This window comes from Stegostoma tigrinum, chromosome 11, assembly GCF_030684315.1.
Source record: "Stegostoma tigrinum isolate sSteTig4 chromosome 11, sSteTig4.hap1, whole genome shotgun sequence".
NCBI classification, from domain to species: Eukaryota; Metazoa; Chordata; class Chondrichthyes; order Orectolobiformes; family Stegostomatidae; genus Stegostoma; species Stegostoma tigrinum.
This window is the reverse complement of record NC_081364.1, coordinates 76357963-76365216: the sequence shown is the minus strand read 5'-3', so window position 1 is coordinate 76365216 and position 7254 is coordinate 76357963. Positions and strand designations below refer to the sequence as shown.

Below are 7254 nucleotides of genomic sequence, written 5' to 3'. Positions count from 1 at the left end.
ACTGAGAGTCATGCCCAACGTCCCTGAGCTGCGGAGATGCAGGCAGTTCAAGGGAGGGTTAAAAAACGAGCCATTGTTTCTCCCTCACCTGCTCTGTCACAGAGACAGTGAACAAAATCAGAAGTCACACGATACCAGAATCTAGTCCAACAGTTTTATGTGAAATCACAAACTTTCACAGCGCTGCTCCTCCATCAGATGAAGTGACACTTTTCATCAGCATCTCCACATCACAGACACAGGGAGAGTGAAGTCATAAACCCATGGAGTCATTCCTGTGCGGGAAGAAGACGTTCAGTCCATCGAATGCACGAGGACTGTCTGTCACTTGTATCTCTCCATTGTTATCTACAATTGGTAATATCCATCCTAATAATGGTGAACCGTATCTGTGATGTGATGCTGTCTCCGATCCTTTGGTCCCTCACAACTTCTCACTTCACCTGAAGGACACTGCTTCCTTAAACAGCATGCGGAATTACTGCAGGGTGTCCTTTGCATGTAAAACACTGCAGCTGATGTTTTTCAAATTCAGCACTTTATTCCTGCGATCTCAGAGAACAGGTTTAACAAATCAGACCATCGCAGACCGACACAGAACATGAGGAGGCCATTCAGACCGTCAGACACGTCTCACCTCATTTGCGTAAACTTGGCCCATGCATCAATATGAGATATTTATTTCATTTGCATGGACTTACGGGAAGCAGCTCAAAACACATCAAAATGATGAGGTCTGATTTCAATGAGATCGATTTCAGTCTGAGATCCCTGAGTGTGTTTGCAGTGAATACATTGTGCACGGGGAAGAAGGAAGCAAGTTTTAAACAACCCCTACCTGTAGTCAACAGACACCATCACTGGTGGTGAAAAGTCCTCTCTAAGTGCAGTTCTCTTTATGTTTCATGTTCTAAAATCCTATTTACCTGTTTACTGATCCTCACCTGTGGAAACAGTTTCTCATTTTCTACTGCCATGAAATCTCCATTTCACCTTTTTTGCTTGAAACAGAACAATCCCGGCCTTTTGAATATCTCCACAAACCTGAATTCCCTCAGCCCCAGGCATGATGAAGCCTGAAGATTGTAACAAGACTTTTGAAACAAAATTCACTTGGGAGCTGGTAACATGGAAATAAAACAAAACAGCAACAGAATCTCTTGTTTCACGAATACTTCAAAACTTTCTGTGATCCAAGTGGAAACAAATTGTATAATAATCCCTCAATGGAGAGAACCGAGTGCCAGGAAAACAGGCAAACAGCACCGCCTCAGGAGCAGGGAGACAGATTGAAAACAAAATATTCTTGAAATTATTTGCGGCTTTGAATTCCCTGAACAAAGTGGGATGTACCTCACTCTGAAAGGGGTGTGCGTCTTGTTGGATGGCTGGTTGGTCGAGGGGTATGATTCTCGCTTTGGGGCTATTATGCTGCTGGCGTGCGAGAGATCCTGGGTTCAAATCCCGGACGAGCCCAGATTTCTTCTCTTGACATTCACTGAATCACTCAACCAGCTTTCTGAAAAATGAAGCTGCTCTAACATCATTGTGAACCCAGCACAGAGAAACACTTGTTCAAAGCGCGAGTGTTTCCGAATGTGTGCTCCGCAATCTGAATGATTCTGGAGATCGCACGAACTGCAGACAGTGGAGACAGAATTGCTGCAGTGTGGAACTGGAGGAACGCAGCAGGTCAAACAGCAGAGGAGAAGGAGAAAAGTTGACAGTTACGTCCAAGGCCAATCATCAGAATGAATTCTACGCTTAATTATTGGTCAATTATGTATGTGTCAAAGTTCAGGAAGCTGTGAGGCAAAGTGACCGGAGACACTGCTGAACAGGTTTGCGTGATCACTGACGCGTGTGAAGAATGTCATCAAGAAAGATAGATTGGAAAGTTGATATAGTTCTTCTTGGAGAACAGTAAACTGGTCTGAGTAAAGCTTTCCAAGTTGTGAGGGGTATGGACAGAAAAACTCACAGGGTAAAAATGCTCACATGCCTGTAAAGGTCGAGATCGATTAGGCAGAGGTGTAAAGTCATGAGGAAAAGAAGTAAGAATTACATGACAAAGCGCATTTTTATACAACGACTAAGTGGACCTGTAAATCCCTGCCTGACTGCAACAAAGAGGCAGATTCATGCCACACAAAATGGAATTTGATGGTTCTGTGAAAAGCCACAAACCTAAACATAGAAATAGAAAGCGGGGCATAACACCAGCGTTTCACCGGAGGCTCACTGATGATGTTACCTAGAATGGTGACGAAACGTCTGAAAATGAACCTTCCAGCTCAGCGAGCAAACTCACATCCAGAACCTCAACCTGAGCTACAAATCTTCTCAAAACTCACTCGCCACAATGTGCAGAGTTACAGGGAGGAGGCAAGAGAATGATATTAAAACAAACACTCATGTACTTATTGTGGAGACCCAACGCACCCACAGCTAAGGCGAGCTACATGGTCTCCGTCTGCATTTTGACAAATTTTGTGATTCTGACTGGAATCACAGCTCGACCAACAGAATGTGGGAACTTAGACAAAGGTAATACTTACACAAACCTGACATGTCTAAGCCACAGAATATTACATAACAACAGTGAAGATCTTTTGACATCATTCTTTAAGGTCCATGCCACACAACAGATGAAAAGCTGAATACTTGTTGAAAAAGTCATGAGCTAGAGCAACAGAGTGATGCAGCGGGAGCATGCTGGGCCCATACTCCAGCGATGGAAAACTCGAAACCCTTCTCTGCCTTTTGCTACAGGCATATTGCGCTCTGTCCCGCACCCTGTGTTTTGATCAGTTCTCTGTTTCCCACAGCTTCATGTGCCTGAAATAAATATCTCATGTTGATACACTGGCCAAGCTTACAGAGGGGAGGTGACATACTTATGAAGGTCTTCTGCTTTCTCTGTTGTCTGAGATGGGAATAAACTGAGGAAGCTGAAGCACATCAAGTGCAGCTTTTTTTTTCATTTCTGCCAGTAATACCCCATGCCGTTTCAGATGTGAATGATTAGAGGATCAGCAGTGTGAGAGAGCATGGGAAGGCACAATGGTTCCGTGGTTAGCACTGCTGCCTCACAGCGCCACAGACCCTGCTTCAATTCTGCCCTCGGGAGATGGTCTATGTGGAATTTGCAAATTCTTCCGGCTTCCTGTAGTTGTTCTCGTTTCCTCCCACAGTCCAGAGATGTGCAGGTTCAGTGGACAGGCCGGGCTAAATTCCCCGTAGTGTTTGGTTATGTGTGGGTTATGGGAGGAATGGGGTTGGGTGCGATGCTTTGAGGTGCGGTGTGGACTTGTTGGGATGCAGGGCCTCTTTCCACATTGTAGGGATTCTGTGAACATTATGGTGCAGACACCACCATTAGGGAGATATGTCACTGAGAAATACAAGTGATTTTGGGGCACTGTGGCTTGATGGGCTGAATGGCCATGGATTGATGACATCACTCTCCCTGCCTCTGTGAGGGAGCGGGTGGGGGAGAAACATTGGCTCATTTTTAACCCTCCCTTCTGCGTTGTACTGTTTGCTGCCCCGCAACTCAGGGCCGCTGGGGACATCTCTCAGTGAATGAATGTTTCATTCAGATTCTCTTCATCTGGGGCTGCCGGTGTCAGATATCAACTCCTGCTCTGGATGCAGCAAAGAGCATTTTCTCTTTCTGTCTCCCTGTTCCTGGGACGGTTCTATTTGTCCCTTCCGCTGGGACCGGGTTCTCTCCATTGGCAGATGCACCAAATAATTTCATTAAATCAATGCCAAGGTGTTATTTGCAGGGTTGTTGTATACAGATGAATTCTGAACACCAAACAGGCTGCAAAGAAAGATCCCATTTTAAGTTGTTGAAGGGACTAATCTCCAGTTTTGTCTTCTCTCTTTCTCAGCAGCCCTCCAAGCTTCTGTCCGTCTCTGATAAATGTCATTCGACAGAAGTTCAAATTGTCATTTATTACTTGCTGCACAAACCTGATTCCACAGCTCTGCTCCATCCCTCTTCCAGTGCTTGAAAGGGAGTGGTAGAGCATATACCATCTTCCAGCACTACCTGCCCATGGAGGGAAATGATTTAATGCATCTGCCAACGGAGAGAACCCTGTCCCAGCGGAAGGGACAAATAGAACCGTCCCAGGAACAGGGAGACAGAACGAGAAGATGCTCTTTGTGGTTTTCACTGCCTGGAGCAATGGGGAATAATTGTCCAATCAACATGTTCAGATATGTTATTACACAACTCTGGAGCAGCTGGAGCTTAAACTCTGGTCACCTACACCTGAGGTAGGGACACTACCACTGCCTGAGTGGCATCTGATTTATTGTTAAGTGGGATTCATCAGACTGGGTCATTAGTCTCGTGGTCTGATTGTCACTTCAGCTAGATGTCGACAGTGCAAGAAGTTGCAGGTTTGAACCCTGTGTGAGGCTTTATTGCCTTTGACATGTGTTTCATTTTAATGTTTGGGAGAACATGGAGGCGGCTCTTTATGAAATCAATTTCAGATTATGATCGAAAGCCTCTTTGCTGTGAATATATTACATGCATCCACTTCACCTGAGGAAGGAGCCACACTCTGAAAGCTCCTGATTTCAGACAAACCTGTTGGTCTGTAACCTGTTATTGTGTGAATTCTGACTTTATATCACATTCGGAGGAAAATTAGTCAAGTTTTAAACCATGTCTGCTCACAGTCAACTGGCTTCCTCATTGGTGATGATAAGCGCTATGTAAATGCAATTATGTCTCGTTCAACTGTCCTTAAATGAAAGTATTCGTTTACTGACCTTAGTGAATGGAAAGAAATTCTTGCTATCAGATTAATCAAACTAGCAAACCCCATCACTACCCACCCCCAACATTATAAACTGCTCCAAAGTTGCCAGCTGGTCGGTGGAAATGTGGAAAGGAAACAAAACTGCTAACCCAGTCTCCAGCTTCGTAAATCTTTCATCACACTTTGTGATTCAGACTCAAGGGAAAGCAAAGGATCAACTTTCTGATTGAGCAGAATAAGGCAAGGCACCTTTCCCTTCTTTAAGGCACGGGGACATTGATTCTGATGCTCTCGGTGTCATTAGCTGATCTGAGACATCGAAATAGTCAGAATTCAATGTAAAGGTCAGGAATACAAGTAGAATCTCGGCTCTGGCACGATCAGATACTTGGGAACAGACAAGAAGTGGAAAGGCTCGAAGGGAGGTAGTCCTGCGTTCAGGAGAGCTGGCTTCTTGTGACATGGATGTCTCTGCAGTGGGTGGAATAAGACTCTTTCTGTGTCTCCACAATGAATGTCCCAGACTTCGTTTTGGAAAAGTAAAACTGGCAAAAGACGATTGCTATTCTTGTGAAATCACAATCTCAATCTGAAATTTCATTGCCCATCCCTCATTACTCCACAGATAGAGGTGATGAGCCACTTTCATGAGCTTCTTGGCATGTAAGTAGAGCCCCTTTGCCATCGGGGAAGAAATTCCAGGATTTAGGCCCAGGTACACTGAAGAAACAACGGTGTGTTTCCAACTCAGAATGGTGAGATGCTTGGGCAGGGGGGAGGGCGTGTGGGTGGTAATTTTCCTTTGTATGTTCTGTCATTGTCCTTTTAGACTGAAGGAAACTCTCCCTGGGCTGATTCTGGCCGATTTAGAGTGAGTGTTCTCTTTGTAACCAGGAACTTGTTTACAGCAACAAAAGGGAGCATTCGGCGGCTGCCCCGGATTTGTGCTCCTCCCCGTTGTTCATCTGCCACTCTGCAGTTTACACTGCTTCACCTCGCTCTTCCGGCCAAACATCACTCACATCAGCTGCATCCCGCCATTCCGAATGGTCTGCCTCAAACACGTGGAAGGGCAAACAGGAGCGTAGAATTTCAGGGACATTTCTGGCCTGTGGAGGAAATGATATAGTCATAATTTCAGATAATCTTTTCAGGGCACCTTTCGATCTTGGAAGCAGAAGATGTATAAAAATTACCAAAGGCCTCAATGAGACTTGAACTCATGACCCCTGGTTTACAAGACCAGTGCTCTAACCACTAAGCTATGGAGCCAGAAACACAGGTGCAGGAAGAGAGTCTCATGTATTAGAAATGACAAAGTATTAGATAACTGGAGATGATTATAATCAAGATGTAACAAATCCAAAACACAGGAGAGGGGCATCACATGCAGAAGGACGGGAGAACGCAAGGCTGAATCAGACAGTGTCCTGAGTGACGTAAACAGATCTTTCCTGCTAGTCCAGTGATTCAGTGCTGTCACTGTCATAGCCTGTTAATGGTTATCATTTACAGTAATAAATATGAAATATTGACTGATCTTTAGAAGCAGAATTACGTCACTGGTCAGTCAAAATCGATTCACTCCATGTTACAGTTCCACATCAGCAATGCCAGCTGAAACTGCCTGGCGTGCAATAAGTTTAAAACAAGAATAGAGGGGAGGTCAGGAAAAGTGAAGTGCGATGGTAGTTTGTGAGAGGTGACTGTAGGCCAAGTGGAGCCAGGCTCAATGTGGGTGAGTGAAGACCAGTCTTCCCTTTTTATCCTGGTATACAGATCACATTAGATCAATCACACAAGGACCCTCCTTTGTAAGTTGTCCTTTGCACATCACAACTCGGGTCAGTGCCTCGAGGGGCTCGGATACTTTTAATGTGGCAACTAACTCAGGTCAGTGGTGCACAAACTAATCTGTGTCAGGACACTATTTAAACGGGCCACCACTCATTGCAATGACCCAGAACTATGCAGAAAGAGGAAGAACACCAATACAAAATCTTCGCTTTGAATGGATATCCCTGCAATTTCATCCGCAAGTGCTGACTAAACAGCAAAACGAAGAGGGCACATTATGCCCTAACACACTGGACACACTGCCACACATCAGGAACATATCAGAACTGACAACTCCTATGAACACTGGGAATTACGGTTGCACACAAGCCCAAAGCTATGCTACGACAAACATTCTCAAGGATGAACGACCCCATACCCACGACATGCAGAACTGACATTGTTTACAAAATAGTGTGCAACGATTGCCACAAACATTATATCAGACAGACAGGAAGGAAACTACCCATCAGTGTGCATGAACATCAGCTGGCAGCAAAATGAAATGACAAACTTTCCCTAATATCAGTACACCCGGATAATGAAGGCCATCAGTTTAACTGGGACAACATAACTGTAGTAGTGCAATCCAAACACAGGCACACATGGGAATTCCAAGAGGCATGGTTCTCAA

General features: G+C 44.9%; 1 non-coding gene across 1 annotated transcript; it reads right to left on the bottom strand.

The window, feature by feature from the left end:
- Positions 1 to 5983: 5983 nt before the first annotated feature.
- Positions 5984 to 6056, bottom strand: trnat-ugu (transfer RNA threonine (anticodon UGU)). Its single transcript has one exon. It is a non-coding gene; the product is annotated as a tRNA-Thr (tRNA).
- Between the last annotated feature and the right edge of the window lie 1198 nt (positions 6057 to 7254).